The 17925-nt window shown below is 35.6% G+C and overlaps 1 non-coding gene across 1 annotated transcript; it reads left to right on the top strand.

The window, feature by feature from the left end:
• Positions 1-9156: 9156 nt before the first annotated feature.
• On the top strand, positions 9157-9263 carry LOC141510403 (U6 spliceosomal RNA). The gene has a single exon (XR_012474897.1). It is a non-coding gene; the product is annotated as a U6 spliceosomal RNA (small nuclear RNA).
• The last annotated feature ends 8662 nt before the right edge of the window (positions 9264-17925 follow it).

Genomic DNA, 17925 nt, shown 5'->3' with positions numbered 1-17925 from the left:
GATATGAGTTCATGGAAGGGAAAGATTTTACAGAGGAGGATGTGAACAAACTGAAGGCTCCTATTTTGCCATTTTGCCCAGGATTAACTTTGTAAGTTGGAGTAATAAATTGAGATCCCTGCAGAAGGAAATGTCTATCTACTCCTTTTCCTTGAATGGATGAAATCAGAGCCCCTGAAGTTGAATAAAGAATGTTTCTCAAACAATTAAGAAGGTTTCCTCAACTTTAAGCATGGAATTCCTTATGATTAATTTCCCAGGAGGTAGGTACTTCATCATACTCCAATGTTGATGTAAGTTGTGAAATTGGAATGTCTTCCATGTTTTTTCTGTCTGTTGGGTATCTAGGTTCCAGTGGATTTAGCCTAATGGCAGAATCACTCATCTACAACAATTTGCACATTGGGGTCCCAGGTGCCAAAGACAATGTTACTTGGCTTAGAAATAACAATTTTGAGCATTTTTGGAGTTATGAAGAATAATAGAAAAAAACTACTGGATTTGATGTCAGATAAATTAGGTTTGAATGATAGCACTGTGATCTGAGAAACCTTGGATAAGTTTTGCAATTTCTCTGTGATTCAAGGCTTTTTCCAACTGAAAAAATGAGAAAGTTGAAAGGGATACCCAATTCAAAATCAGTAGAATAAAAGGCACAGTCATTGTATATCAAGCACAGAAATGACTGTGTGAAAATACAAGACCTAGAATGAGGAAGTGTGATGAAGAACATTTGATGAAGGAATAATATATGTGAGGGATTGGGGAGAATGAAGTGATTTTGTGATGACCACTTGGACAGAAGGAGCAGTTGGAGGATGAGTTTTAGAAATGAATCAATAAACTATTCTTGGGTATTTAGTAGTGATGGAGAACTTTTAACTATTTAGACATCTGATTGGAGATCATAAATTCCTTATAAAGACCACAGCTCTAGGTATAGATGGGACATCCATGATGTTATTTAATAAGTAAAGAAATAGACAAAGAAAGTGATTTGCTCAAATTCACACAAGTAGTCAGTAGAAAAGATGAGAATCTAACTTGGCTCTTAGGACTCTAAAGTATATAATTCTTTCCATTGTATATGCTGATGCCTTCACTTAATTTGATGGTAACTTAATCCACCCAGCAAAGCACTTCTTAAGTATGTACTATGTGAAAGACATTGCACTATAGGCTAAGAATACAAAATCAAAATGGAAAACACTCCAAAATCCTTCCTGCTTTCAAACAGCTTATGTTCTACTGTGGGAATACAGCCCATTAATCAGTGGGTAGATATGTGATGAAATGAGGAGGGAGAATACATTCAAGAAAGGGGTAAGAGGAATTGCATCAATTCTGACCAAAAGGATAGCTGGTTAGCAAAAAATATCAGAATTTTGAGAGGAAATCATAGCATCATCTTGGAACTTGTGATAGCTGACAAGAGGAATAGCAGGTTTGTTTAGTAATACTCAGCACAGATTTCTATCAGTTCAGAGATATGATTGGTAGGATCCCATGGCATAATATTCCATAGAGGAAATAAGCCTGAGAGGTTTCCAAAAATGAAATGATGATCACACAAATATAGATGATTATGATGAGGAAGAAAAAGTAAATCAAAAGAAAATGATATGGTTGCATTGGAAACTCATTAATAACCTCAAAGTAAAAAAAAATATCTGTAGCAAAGATGGACAAAGGATCTAATAACTAAGGTATCATCCTATAAATTATGAAGAATATTGAATTCTTGAAATTATTTAATTGAAATCTAGAAACTGAAATTCTTGAAAATTAATTCTTGCAATGCATTCTAAGAAACAACAAAAAGTCAAGTGAAAGATTAGAGGAGGAATAAAACTTTGGGGTAAATGGAATAATTGTTTCCCTTACTGAATTCTACTTAATCCTAATTGTGCTTCTGTTTTCTATTCTAAGGAGAATTCAGTTGTGGAAGTGTCAGCATAGAATTGAAACCCCATGATAAATGAGGTCATAGTAAATGAACAGCTAACTGCCCTTTATAATTTCAAATAACAGGGATCAAACAAAATATATCTCAGATACGGAAAGAGCTTGTAGAAGTGATTGATGGGATGCCGTTGATGTTCTTTGAAAAATCATTTGGATGGGAGAGGTGTAGCAGGATTGTACATAGGAAAATGTCATTTTCAAAATGGAGAAGATAATTTTCAAACTTTAGGTCTTCAAGTTGAAGTTCAATTCCTGATAAAATTCTAAAATACAGCATTAAAAGATGACTCTTAAGCATTCAAAAATAGGAAGCAATTTTGCTGACTAAAACAACATAGGAGATGACTGAAATGCTGTGGATACAGTTTTGTGTATCAGCAAGGTAGTTGACAAATTTTTCATAGTGTTCTTGAGCATAAGATAAAGAATTGTGTACTAGATCATAGAATAGATGAATATGAAATTATTTCAATGGTCATGTCTAGAGAATGATGATTTTGTCAATCAGCATCATTTAGAAGAACAACAGTTGGCTTGGATAAAGATGATTTGGATAAAGTTATAGAGAACATGTTTATCAAATTTGTTGAGTTGTTACTTGAAATTGGAAGGGAGAGCTATCATGTTAGATGAAAGAATAAATTATAATATTCCTAACAGGCTAGAACCATGGGTCAATCCAATAAGATAAATGTAATAATTATAAATGTGAAGTTTTATTCGTTTGTAAGTGAAAAATAAATTAATTAAATTAAAAAACAACTTGAGAAATATTCCATATAGGTTCAAAAAATCAATATCAGAAGTACAGGATAGGGTACATGTGGCCAAATGATTTGAAAAAAGACTTGGGGATTTTAATGTATTTTAATGTGGACTCAATTCTAGTAAACAGTGAAACATGGCAGCCATGGAATCCAGGATTAACGTTGGTTGTATTAATAAGAATGAGAACTTTAACAATTATCAAAAGCTTTCCTCATAGCAACACTATGAAGTTGGCATGGTATTATCCTCTCCTTTTTATAGATGAAGAAACTGAAATTCAGAGATGATTTGCTCTGTATCATGTAACTAGCACATATCAGGAACAGGATTTGAATTTAGGTCCTTTCTATAACAAATAGAAGACTCTTCCCATCACCTCAACCTTCCTTACTGTGAAACATTGTTTCCTTTGTTAACAAAACATCGATTGATCTTGTACATTTTCTTGGTCACATCACATCTAGACTATTGTATTCAGTTTAGCATTGTTTTAGGAAGGAATTTGACAGGCTAGAGAAAGTCTAGAGGAAGGTAGCTACCTTGGTAGAGGGTCTGGAAATCATTACATATGATCGTTTTTTTCAACTATTAATTGAAAGAATTGGAAGTATTTAGCTTCATGAAGAAAATACAGTGGGGCACATGATTCCCAGCTTCAGGTGCTTAAAGGGCTACCATATTGCAGATTCTACTGACCCTAGGGAGAAGACCAAGGAATATTGAATGAAAATTAAAGAAAGGCACATTTTAGCTCAGTGTAAGGAAAACTTTTCTCATAATTACAACTGTCCCTAAAGTGGAATGTAAATACATTCCTCATCACAAAACACTCCCAAATGAAGATTGGATAGTTTTGTGTTTGGGATGTTGTTCCTTTGCTTACTCAGGTATGGGTTGGATTCAAGGACTTGAAAAGAATAATCCCTTCCAACCTTGTGATTCTGCATTTCTACTACTAACAGAAGCAGTCATCTCAAGGAAGTGAAATTTTACAACAAAACCTCTTTTTTTTTCTTTTAAAGTTTTTCCTGTAGCAAGACTGTCTTCTGGATGACTGCCGAGTATACCTATAAGAGATTCTCTGACTATTATTCTATGAGCCCTCTTTTGCATTTTTATTACTTGTGACTTCTGTTCTATAGGATTTGAGAAGAAGGAAGGGTAGATCAATGTGAACTAGCGTAGTTTCATGGAGAAAATGGGAAGTACTCTGTCAACCTAAGATGAGCATATTTTTAATAGAGAGAAGAGATATAGTGTAGTTGACAGAACACTGAACTGGGAGTCGGGAAGATTGGGTTCAAGACTAGTCTCACATACTGTCTTGTGACTGAATAAATCACTTAACTTTACTGGACTTCAGTGGTCTTATGTATAAAATGGGGTGCTAGACTCAAGGAGTTTGATGTTTTCTTCTAGCTCTAAATCTATGAACCTGAGGCATTTCAATTGTTGGTTGTGAATTGCTACAGTAAGCTAGAGGTGAGAAATGAACTGGATGTGCTTAGGATATCTATTTAGCTGAAGTGAAGGGTAGGCTGGGGAACAGTGAAGGTATGACTAAATTATGAATAATTGGGCCAATGAGTTTGGATTAAATGATAGAAAAATGGGAATCATGTTTGATGGTTTGTTTTCACATGAATTTTTAAGGGTATAATAGCACTTTTCTCATAAGAGACATGTGAATTAAGAGTGCATGTTATAATTACTCCTATGTTGAAGACTGAGACTTAGGAAGGATATTTAACTCCCAGGATCATAATGCTATTAAATGTTAAATTTTTGCCTCAAATTCAAATCTTCCAGTTCCAGATACAATGCTCAGTGTACTCCATCCCTATGCCCACATTCTTAAGGTGGGCAGGGTTTTTGAAAGGTCAGGCTATGGTATGTTTGTCTTTGTGTGTGTGTGTGTGTGTGTGTGTGTGTGTGTGTGTGTGTGTATTTAAAGACCAGTGGACAAAGCTCCTTGAGGTTTTTCTGTTCTGAAAAATGGCTACAAAAACGTCTTCCTTCTTCCTGGTCTGAGAATGCATGGACTTGGGCCTATGAGGTACAATTAGATAACTGTATGAAAGGAAAGTCCAGTATAACTTCCCTTTAGTAGGAATGATTGGATATAAATAGCTATCTTCTCTCAATATATTTGAATGGAACAGTGTGTATCATGGCAAAGATATGCAAAGTAGCACTCTTAAGTGTATTTGACACCAGCCAGCATCTGCTTTACATATCCATCAACCTGTACAGCTTTCACAACAGAAAGAACATTGCACATGGTGGGTGTGTTCAACATGCTTTGTGTTGAAATAGAGCAAACAATAGGAAAAATGTGAATTTGTCCTTCAGGGAAGGTGTGAGTAGACTGTAGAGAGAGGTGCAAAGGGAAGAAGGCAATGAAGAGGAGAGTATGGAGGAAAGAGGTGGAGGCAGCAAGGAAACAGAGAGATTCTTTTATTGCCTATAACTCCAAGTCATGGAATTTTGTATGTATTTCTTTGAATTGAAACAGCATCCCCTGAGCAGGGCTCAGGAAAATTCATAGAGTCTCTCCCAGTAGATGACATTCCTTTCCTACTATTTTCTCTTCTCCCTTTGCTTTTTTATCTCCCTCTCTGATGCCTCAAGGTTGGAAATACAGGTATTACTTTCAGTTACCAAAGTATTCTACTGCCCCCACACCATGATCAAGTCATTAATATTTAGCTACTCAGCAGGGTACAGAAGCAGCAGTTCAACTGCCAACTGACCTGTATGTAGATTAATCTCATGGGGAGAGGCAGTAGGCAGGGAACATGGTTGACACACAGGTCTAAACCCCTAAGTTTCCAGCTTTCAGAGTCCAGTGGAAAGGTGATAAGTGGATAGGGTAGAACATGAATGGGGATGAGAGATAAAATTGAGGAGAATCTCAGAGAGGACCAGATCAGGAAAAATTTCAAATATTCCTGAAAACCTGAATGTGTGAATGCAGAATGGATCTGGAGGGATTCACTAAAAAATTGTAGAAAACGAGTCATAATGAGCAATGAAAGAATAAGTTTGTCATGATGGATCATGGGGTTGGGGTGATGGTGTATACTGCTTTAACATCTAGGTCATTGTATTCTAATTTCATTCCTGATTCTCTGTTTCTCTCTCTCTCTCTCTCTCTCTCTCTCTCTCTCTCTCTCTCTCTCTCGAACAAAAAGAAAACCATACTGGGAGAGATGCAGTGAAAAGAAGAAAGAGTCTTTGAGTTTCTTGAAAGGGAATAAGTAAATCTACAAGATGAGAAATGTAGATCTGGTTTGGTTCAGTATTGGGTTGACGATCTGCCACCAACTTCAAGAAGCTGATAGTTTTATCTTTTATTTATGCTAGACCTTACTCTGAGGAGCTTAACACATTTTCCTGAATAGTAGGAAGCTTTCTGGTCTTTTTAATTCTTATCTCACACACAAGTGAGGAAGAACTGGAGTAAACAGGTCCAGATGAGAATTGATGCAATGGACACAGATAGGTTGAGCAATTTGCCCCAGGTCAACTCAGTGAGTCAATGGCTGCTCTGGGAATAGAATTCCAGGCTTCCCACTCTCCCAGTCTATCAGGATTGGAAAAGGAAAACAACTTTTTATTAAGTGCTAAACACTTTGCTTGGTACTTTACAAATATTTCTCATTTAATTTTTACAACAATCTTGTGAGATAGGTGCATTTTTACAGTTGAGGAAACTGGGGCAGACAGAGGTTAAATGATTTGACCAGGGTCACATGGTCAGGAAGTGTCTGAGACTGGATTTCAATGTGGGTCTTTGTGTTTTTAGACCTGGAGCTCTATTCACTGTACTACCTAGTTGCTAAATCCACAGGGGAATTGATTTAATAGGGACTGGGAATCAGGAAGCCTGGGTTTCAGCTCTTGTTATATTACTAATGAATTGTGTGACCTTAGATAGGTGCCTTTCCACTATTTATGCTTCAGTTTCTTCATTTGGTAAATAGATATTAAGAATACTTATCCTTCCTACCTCACATTCTTATTGTGAAGGTAAAATGAAATAATATAATCCCCTGAAGAATTTTTAAAAACTTAAAACATAGCTTAAATGTGACATATTATTCCTTCTTTATCTTGGTAAAAAACCACTGGGATTGCACTCCACTAATTGAAGGTGACTCTTACACATATTGGGGACTAAAGAACCAAAATACATATTTCTAATGCACAGCTCTGATAATATTGATGTTTCACTCAAATAACTTTCATTAGTTTCTAATTCCTACTTAATGAAGTATAAATTCCATAGCCTAACTTCCAAGCCTACCACAATATGGACATAGCACTGATGATCATGCCTAACCAGTCACTTCTTTCTCCCATCCACCCTTCTTCTGAGATTACCCTTCATTTACATTGTAAATATTTTGCATGCATGTAGCTTTTCATTAGATGGTAAATTTTTTGAGGGTAAGGATCAGTCATGGCTTTGCCTTTCCTGGTATTATCAATGCTTGGAGTAATTCCTGGGATATAGTGAATGTTTAATCAATACTTGCTGACCGAATAACTACTCCTCTTTTCTTACTTTACCATTTACTCAAGGCAATGCTTAGGTAGATTACAGCTAGTTAAACCCCCCACCCAACCCCAATGTCATCTCCCAGACTAGTTTGACTCAGCTCTAAATCTGCCCAGGTATCTGGTCTACCCAGGTATCCTCACTGATCTCTTCCTGATCCTGTCCTAAGGGCTCCTGACTTTTCCTCTTCATTTATGTGTGTGTGTGTGTGTGTGTGTGTGTGTGTGTGTGTATCTCTTCTTTGTGCTGTCAGAAACAAAATACCAATTATTTTGTCATGATTATATTTTTGTTCTATTTAATCATTCATATAATCATTCATTATAATGAAGAAACAAAGAAACACACCAGAAACTAAAGATGCCATTTTTCTGAGGTGGTGGGGATGGTTGGAGAGGCTAAGAGGGAGGAGATAGAGAAGGAATAGCTTTGGGTTGGCAATAAGAGCAAGATAGGAAGATTTTTCAGTTGTTCTGAATACTGCAGGAAAATCAAAGTTTTCTTTTAGTTATATCTGCTGAAAGATAAAACAAAGATGAGAGTATATGCTAGAACTTGGGGCCTATTTTTCCTCACCTTCCTCCCTCTCTTCTTCTTCTGACCCTTATCTTGCCAAAAAGTGTTTATATTGATGCTTTGTAACTGATCTGTGGTATAAACTTCCAAAATCATATTGGTTTGATCAGACATAGTTGGACCCCAACATAGTGATGTCATTTTGATCCTCTTTGAGCATGAATAACAGATCAACCAAGCAAGTGGGAACAGAAATTGCTGTCATTCCATTCCCAGTCCAAGACCATCTTCTACCATATTTAGGGGATATCTTGCTTCTTTTCCATTTTCCTCCTCTACTTTCTTCTTTCTTTTCCCCTCTTTTTTTCTCATTGTTTTCTTTTTATTGCTAATATTATAATTTCTATGGCTTCTGTCTTTCTCTTTTCCTTTCTCTGTTATTTCTTTCTTCTTGACCTCTTACTTCTTTACTAACCTCTTCAGTCCCTAAAAAATTATAATAGTGAAAAGAAGGGAACTGGACTTGTGATTTCACTGATATAGAGAATTCCCAGGTAAAGACACTACATCTACTGATGCAAGTTGTCACCGACTCTGCAATTAATAGCTGAAAGAAGATATTAAGTTTTGTTTGTGTCTTAGAGATGTTGGGCAATTTAGTGAACCCATGGATCCTTTCTCAGAATTATGTTATTTTAAATGCATTGGATTACAAAGGAAATCAGTTGTATTGAAATAGAATTATCAATTTAAGAAAAGTTCACAAACTTTAGGTTAAGAATACTCAAGGAATTGCTTATTAGATCAGAAATAGCAGATACAGGGACCATTGTGGCAACACTTCCAAATACTATCCCAGATTAAAATGAAATTGAGAAATATATAGCAAAACAAATAAAAATAGAATAGAACATAGATGATGTCCCTATGTAGTTTTCTAAGTCATTATACTTCTCACAGGGGCCCTTAATGTAGCATTTTGTTGCTGAGTCATTTTTCAGTCTTTTCCTACTCTCTATATACAGATTCTGTAAAATTCATTCAACTTCCTTTGTAGGATTGTTGCAAGGGTCAAGTACAAGAACACAGGTAAAACATTTTGCAAACCTTAAAGCACTATTCAAATAATAGCATTTATTATGTATTTCAGGCTGTGCCATTTTGTTGCTATATATTTGAGAAACAGTATGCTATGGTAGATAGAGAACTGGACTTAGAGCCAGGAAATGTAGTGTCCAGTCTTTAATGAATTGAAGTGGACAAGTCACCTAACTCCTCAGAAGTTCAGTTTTTTCATCTGGAAAATGGAGATAGGATAATACTTGTAATAATCATCTCATAGGGTACTTTCTTTGGCAGCACATATACTAAAATTGGAGTGATACAGAGAAGATTAGCATGGCCCTTGTGTAAAGATGACACACAAATTCATGAAGTGTTCCATATTTTTTTAAATAAGTTTTTACAAGGCAGTGGGGTTAAGCAGCTTGCCCAAGGCCACACAGCTAGGTAATTATTAAGTTTCTGAGGCTGGATTTGAACTCAGGTACTCCTGACTCCAGGGCTGGTGCTTTATCTACTGCACCACTAAGCCACCCCAGCATTCCATATTTTTGTAAAGACTAAAAGACTGCCTTCTCTGTGGTGGTGGGGGAATGGGAAACAAGATTAGGGAAAAATTATAAAATTCAAAATAAATAAAATCTTTCTTTTAAAAAAGTAAACATCTCATATGACTGCAGTAAGGGTTATATAAAATTGAGTTAACTGTTTATTCTCAATCATTAGATACCAGCATTGTTAATCATTGATATTTGTAGTATAACTACTATCATATAAGGATTGGAGAAAAAATTTGATAATATAAAGGAATTTTTAAAGCACATTTTTCCTTTAGTTGAAGAAATGAGGGTCTATTGGTGTAGAATATTGCATACTATATGAGACTTGATCATTGTGCTGGATTTTTCTTGACTGAATTCTAGGAGTTAGGGAGGAATATAACTGAAAATGTGTATATAATGTATAAACAAAAGGGAAAAGAATGGAACCTATGATTTCATTGGCATGAGAGAATTTCTAATTGAGGAATCTAAGGAAAAAAGTCATCAGTAAAATTTTAAAATAAGAAAAAAGAACCCTCATGCTTAAATGCTTAGAAATCATGATCCTAGAACATAAACCATCTGTTTCACTGTATTTTTTCCAGACATTACCTTGTATCATTAATATTTTTTTCATGTCAGTCATTTACCCTTTCCCTCCAGGAGAAAAGGGGAAAGGGTTCTAGGGAGCTGTCTCCTTGCTAGGCTGAGATGGAGGAGTAGTAATGAAGAAGGTAGAGACTTGATCCCTGATAAAAGGACTTGCAAGAATGATAATAATAATAATAATAATAATGATAATAATAATTAATATTTCTATAGTATTTTAAGTTTTACAAGACATTTTACATATATTATCTCATTTGATCTTCAAAACATTCTTTTAAAATAGATGTGATTATTGTGCCCATTGAAACTAAAACAGGGAGGCCAAGTGAACTGACTAGGGTCACACACATAGTAACTGTCTGATGTAGCATTTGAATTCAGGTCACTCTGTCCTCAATTCTAGAACTCCTTCTACTCTGACACCCAGCTTCCTAATGATTTCCCTCTGCACTTGTAAATTTTAATCATTTGTTTATAGACCAAACCAGAGCAGGAGGAAATGAGTCCGACTTATTAAAAATAGATTTTTATTGGTATCTTTTATTTCTATAAACTGAAATTTCGCCTATATCCCTGCTTTCCTCTTCTCTCACAGAGTACCATTTTCCATAATAAAAAACAAAAAAAGGAAATAAAAAAATCGAGCAAAATCAATGAACACATTAAAAAGACTGAAGTTATATGCAATGTTCCATACTCATGGATCCCCACTTCTGCAAAGGAGGAATCTTCTCATATTTCTTCTCTGGGACAAAACTTTGTCAGAACAGATTTCTCAACATTTGGTTTCAATTGTTCTATTGTTTTTTCTTTCCATTTACATTGTTATAATCATTACATATGTTGTTTTCTTGGCCTTTCTTCATTTTGAAAAAGTTTTCATATGTTTTTCCATATTTATCCATACTCAAATTCAGTATTTCTTACAGCTTATTATTATTCCATTATCTTCACTTATCATACTTTATTTAGTCACTGTCCAATGAATGGGTATCTACATTTTTTCCAGTTCTTTACTATGACAGGAAGTTATGATTTAAATATTTTGATCATTATGTCTCCTTTCTATTTGTCAGTTATCACTTTGGGGCATGTGCCTAACAATATAATTAATCTCTAGATCAAAAGGTATGAACTTTTAGTTGTTTTTTTGGGGGGGCATAATTACAAATTGTTTTCTAGAATGGTTACATCAATACATAGTTCCATCAGCAATTCATTAATATGACTAACTTTCTAGAACCTGTTAAACATTGTTGATGTCATCTTTGAAAATTTTGCAGGTTTAAATTGAAATCTCAGGGTGGTTTCTATATTCATTTCTCTTATCACTAGTGATATAATATAATTGCTAACAAAGAGTTTGCAATTCTTTTGAGAACTGTTTCAAATCCTATATCTTTCCTGAGAAATGACTTTTGGTTTTATATAGGTTGTATAGTCTTGACCACCAAACTCTAATTAGAGATATTTATAACCAAGATGTTCCCAATTGATTGCTTACCCTAGAAGTCTTATGATCTATTTCATCTTTTACAGTTACCTTTAACTCTTTATTTCTCTTCTAATTCTTTAATAGCATGATTTTTGATAGGTCATGTGTCCATTTTAAATTCAATTTGGAATATAGCATATGATATTCATCTAAACCTAATTTATGCCATACTGTTTTCTAGTTTCCCTAATATTTCTTAAAAAATGGAGAATTTTCCCCTAGATAATTTATATTCAAAACCCTAGGTTATTCACTTCAGTTATTTCTTATTCTTTCTTGTCTAGTATGTTCCATTGATATACTTTTCTCTTTTTAAGCCAGTATAAAATGGTCTCAGTGATTGCTGCTTTATTAAATCATTTGAGGTCTAGAAGTGCTGTTTCACCTTCATTTCTATCTTTTTATTATTTCCCTTGATATACTAAATTTTTTTTCTCTCACAACAAATGTTATTATTTTGTCTACTTCTATCAAGTATCCATTTAATAGTTTGATTGATATTGCATTGAAGCTATAAATTCACTTTAGTTGATTGTCTTTTTTGAATCCAAGTTCTACTGTGCTTAATGGATTAACCTTAGCATCATGAGGTGTATGGGGTATTCAGGGAGGACTAACATCTGTGGTGTGAGTACTTTTCAGGGCTTCTTATCCACCTTTGATGTCCACCTGTGACTACAAGAGGCTGCAGCATGTGTAGTGGCCAAACACCAATAAAACCAACTCTACAGATGGGCTAAACAAGACGCTCTGTGAAAAGGAAGGAAGGAAGGAAGGAAGGAAGGAAGGAAGGAAGGAAGGAAGCAAGGATGAATAACAAGTAACATTGTAGGCTTCATAAATAATCTCTTTAGGTAATGTGAATTCAGGGGATGGCCCAATTAGGGTGAAAAATATTAAACAAAGAATTGAATTTGCTGAGTGGGGAGGGATTTTCCAGAGTTTAAAAGGCAAGCAGCCTATAATCAATAATGAATACTTTAATGATCAATTAACACTGTAGTTGACAGTGGGAGAAACAAAGAGACTAGGGAAACTGAAGGAAAGAGGGTGAGGTTTCTGGGGAAAAGGAGCAGGTACTTTGAAGGGTCAATGGGACAATACCAAAGGATAATTTGCTGACTTCATAATTCTGTGTAATGTTGGCCTTGCCCTGCTCTGGGATGACTCTAGGATGCAGTTCATTTTAATTGCTGTTAGAGCATCTTTCTCCCTGCCAAACTCCAGTATCCTAGGAACTTTGCAGTTGGCAGGAGTAGCAGGGGATGGACTTGATCATCCCTGGTTGGATCTTCCCAATTGTCAGTTTCTATCTTTCACTGGCTATAGAGGTGTAGTGGTTCTTGTTCTTCATCATTGAAGAAGACTAAAATGACATCACTATGTGTAAGTGTGAAAATATGTAAATGGTCACATGAATGCACACATTGAATGCAACACCAACAAAAACCAATGAACCGTACAGTGTTCAAATTGATTTTTTACAGTTTCAAACAAAAAAATCTCAAAATTTATAAAAAAAAACCCTTTTTACATTTCCATCATTTTCCACAAGGTTATAAGGCTGCCTATTAACTTCCCTTCAGTCATTACTCACTTGGGTAGGTTAATTAGTAGTCATTAATTTTTGTGAGCATTAGTTGAAAATGATGTTTTCCAAATGCCTTTTTTTGCTACATTACATCTGAAACCTTACTTCCTTTTTAATGTACTTAGCATTAAATATGACATGCTATTTTTTCTTAAAGAAAACATGACCTGTAAAAGACCTCCTCCCTCCAGATTTCAAAACAACTCATGTGTTCTGGAAGTTGTGGAAATGTTTTTTTTTTCATGCTAGAGTCCTCCTCTAGAAAGGCTCCTGGGCCTGTGCACTAGGGTATTAATTGCCACAATCCAGTCTGTTGAGTTGTCACATAATGGATATATTTAGCAAGAATGACAAGGCTGGTAATTATGCACAAGGAGGCCTAAGAAAAGGGATTGTTTACTTTGATGTTTAATTTCAGCAGACTTCTTCAGTTTGTTAAACTTAATCAAAAGCAATCAAAATACGCTGGTGTGAATTAGAGCAAATTAATTTTAAACCAATGGAAAACATTACAGTTCCTAACCATGAAAGTTGGATTGGGAATTTGGGATAAAATGCTAAAAAGAAGAAATTCTTCATTTAAAAAAAAGATCACTCTAGGCAGAAATCTACTGCATAGTCATGTTAAGGGAGTGCTAGAGAATTGGACTGAGAACCTTTTCTAGTCTATTACTTTATTATGTGACTTTCCCACTGTGTGGGAAAATCATTTGACTTCTCTGGACTCCGGTCTGTCAAAATAAGAAAATGCCTATCCTAATTGGTCCTTGGATTATTGTAAAGATAAAGTGTGATACTGTATATCAAATTGCTTGCTTTTGGGTGGAGTAAAAACAAAAGGAGAGAATTTGGAACTCAAGATTTAAAAAAAAATGAATATTGAAAATTTTTTTAGGTGTAATTGAGAAAAAATAAAATAAGAGAAAAAGAGATCAAATGCAAGAATGAACATAAAAACCCTTTAAAAGTGTTACCAATGGCACATAATTATAAATACTGGATCCAGAAAAATTAAAAAAGCATTTATTATCACTCCTTCTTTGCAAAGAAGATAGAATGCAGTGAATTATGACAATGTCATAATGTCATTTTGTGCAGTTGAAAGCTTCTTCCTCTCCTTTGTGCCAATCATTGGTCAGGGTCACACTAATTGATCCATTCACCCCATATGTTTTCCCCACACTGCTCATTATACTAATGAGTACAGGGGAGTGTACAGCAATATGTATGAACTTCATTGAGCAGGTGCAAAGGACAAGGACACAGACCCTAGGTCAACCTCTGACTAGTTGAAACTACTTTTTTGACCTTCCCCTGGGTAAAGAAGCTTGATGTCTGGTGGCAATTCAATGACTGATCAGGATCATTTATTGACGTATACTCACATCCCTGCCCATCAGCACAGTTACAGGCAAACCCCCAGTCTTTGTGATCTCTCTCTTAATCTCTCTCTCTCTCTCTCTCTCTCTCTCTCTCTCTCTCTCTCTCTCTCTCTCCCCCATCTCCATCTCCATCTCCATCTCCATCTCCATCTCCATCTCCATCTCCATCTCCATCTCTATCTCCATCTCCATCTCCATCTCCATCTCCATCTCCATCTCCATCTCCATCTCCATCTCCATTCTCCATTCTCCATCTTCATCTCCATCTCCATCTCCATCTCCATCTCCATCTCCATCTCCATCTCCATCTCCATCTCCATCTCCATCTCCATCTCTACCTCCCTATCTCCTATCTCTGTCTCTGTCTCCATCTCATATAGCTATATCTATGTCTATATCTACATCCATATCTATATCTATATATTGATATCAATGTTGATATTGATATTGATAATCTATATCTAAACTAACATTCTCTGCTTACATTCTGTGGGAGCTAAACACCCCAAATTCCTTACAAAAATACTCCAAAAATGCAAGGGATTGAATGTAAAGTTGTTTAAAATCCTAAATATTAACAAACAATCACACAAAAGTGTACACCTAATCCTTTCTTACAAATGTGAACTTCACAAAAAAGGGAATTCTTTATAATTCCTATGTTAGGGGAAATCAAGCTTTTATTGAAATCACGGGAATCATAATTTGATCTGGAAAATATCTAAGTCAGGAGTGGTGGAGGCATAATGAATAGAGTACTGGTTTGAAATCGAGGAGACCTGGGTACACACCTCACTTCTAATATTTACAAGTCCAGTGACCCTGAGCAAGTCAGTAAATTTCTAAGGGCCTCAATTTCTTCTCTATTGCTTGCCTAAGTAACAGTTTTCATTGCCAGAATGTTGTTCCCTAATAGGTGTGAGCTACATGGAAACAATCAAATATACTGAATCTTGTGTATACTAATCCATATAAATAACAAGTCACCTCTTACTAATTATTTACTTCATGATCAAGTGGGAAATTATATATATATATATATATATTACATATTCATATATATATATATACATACACACATACTAACACACAAACACACGCACATATATTCAGTGTTCGTAACAAGGAGGCAGCATTGTGGGGAATATAGGCATCAACTTCTGGGAAAAGCATTTTATATTCTCCTGAGGTGTAGGTGGTTCCTCTCTTCTTCTCTCCTCCCCTCCCCTCCCCTCTCTTCTGGGAATCCAGCAAGTTCTTTTGCCTCATAGCACAGAGTGGGTGAAAGGAAGATCTACTTCCCTTTCCTACTTTTAGACCCAGTGGTCTGGAAAAATGAGCCTTGGAGTTTTGGAAAAGTCTGTTTCATATGTCCTTTTCTGTTCTAGTCACAGACAGAATTCCTGGACCCAGACCTGTGCCATAATGACCTTGGAGGCAGAATTCTGGACTGGATGGTTGCTACTAGTGAACAGTCAGTTAACAAAAAGTGGTAATAACCTAAAAATTCAGGATACTGGGATTTTTGGGCCCAAAGGGAGTTTTGTACTTGGAACTTGGTGGGATTATGACATATGTAAACAGAATTAAGCTATGAATCTGATCTCACTCATTTCCCTAGAGACTGAGAGGGCTTATGCCCCTTTGTGTTAGAGTATATTTTTATGTTTATATTGAAGTAAATATTCCTTTGTAAAAACTAATCTGATTGTTAAGTGATTAACTGAACGGAGATAAAGGGAACTCCTAAAATTCTGGGTATCAAATTTTGTAGGGACTTGAACCATTGGTGGAGATTAGATACCTCAAATCTTTGTTAGAACCCTAGGAGAGTGATGAAATGTGATACATATGACCTTCCAGGCATTGGGGACCAGTAGACTACCAGTGACTGTTATCAGTACTAATTTTAGACACAAGGATATATCTAAGTGAAATAAAAATATTTCTCATTTAAACAAAACTAATTCCCAATTCAGGTTTCCCTATTTTTGTCATTTTGCCATCATTATTCAAATTACCCACACTCAAATTCCTGGAATGAAAACCCCATTGTACCATAATAGGGAAAAAAATTACTGAAGAATTTGCGTTCAAATCCTGGTTCTGACATTTCTAGGTTTGGTGAGGTTGGGTAAATCCAATAACTCCTCTGAGCCTTGGATTTCTCATCTTTAAAATAAGTCCCACTTGGTCTTTGATGGTACTTCCAACTTTAAATTCTATCCTTTTTCTTTGGAAAATTGCTAATCCATGATGTTCAAGGCCAAAGTAAACTAGTAATTAAGTGTGCCTAGGAAACTAAGATTCTCATTTGGAACAGAAAGTTCATTGAAGAATGACAGTTCTGGACTTGAGAGGTTGGAACGCTAGAGCTGAAGAACTCTAATGTGGAATAATGGGAAAACATGGAATATGGAATAAGAGAACTCAACTCTTCTGTTTTTTATCTATATAACCTTGTGAAAAATCACTATGACTCTTCAGGTTTCTGTTTTCTCTTCTGTATAATAAAGGGGTTGAACTGGATGATCTACCGGATCCTTCATAGTACTAAATTCTAGAATTCTTCTCCTTGTTGTGCCCCATTAGCCACCATCTTGTTGATTTTTTCCTTTGTGTTGTTGTGGAATACAGATCTGTCCCTCACTTACTTCTTGTTTTGTTGTTCAGTCATATCTGACTCTTTGTGACCCTTTGGTGGGTTTTCTTGGCAAAGATTCAGGAGTGGCTTGCCATTTACCTCTCCAGTCCATTTTACAGATGAGGAAAATAAGACAAATAGAGTTAAATGACTTACACAAGGTCACACATCTAGTAAATGTCTGAGGTTGCATTTGAACTCAGGAAGATGAGTCTTCCTGATTCCAAGCTTACCTAACTGCCTAGGTTACCTTTTGCTTGAATTACTGTTAAACTCTCATCTCTCTGACTACTACCTCTCCCCCTCCAATTCATTATGGAAATGCTACCAAATTTATCTTATCCAAATCCCATTTAGTGTACATCATCCTCTTGCTCAAAAACCTTAGATGATTTCCTATTTTCCATAGGATAAAATCTAAACAATTTAGCCTGGCTTTTGCCTTCTACTGTGTCACTCACAAGAATCAACCAAAATGGGGCGGCTAGGTGGCGCAGTGGATAAAGCACCAGCCCTGGAGTCAGGAGTACCTAGGTTCCAATCTGGTCTCAGACACTTAATAATTACCTAGCTGTGTGGCCTTGGGCAAGCCACTTTACCCCATTTGCCTTGCAAAAAAACCTAAAAAAAAAAAAGAATCAACCAAACTGTTTGTCTTATGTTTCCTAAAAACCCCTTGCCCATTCTTGCCTTGGCACCTCTTAAAAATTATTATAAGCTCAATGCCCTGAACAAATACTAAGAAAAAATAATAAAATATGAAGTCAATCTCAAAGTAGAGTCCCAA

The sequence above is a fragment of the Macrotis lagotis genome, chromosome 1 (genome assembly GCF_037893015.1).
Source record: "Macrotis lagotis isolate mMagLag1 chromosome 1, bilby.v1.9.chrom.fasta, whole genome shotgun sequence".
Taxonomy (NCBI): Eukaryota; Metazoa; Chordata; class Mammalia; order Peramelemorphia; family Peramelidae; genus Macrotis; species Macrotis lagotis.
The sequence above is the reverse complement of the archived record's forward strand: the minus strand, read 5'-3'. Positions and strand labels throughout refer to the sequence as shown.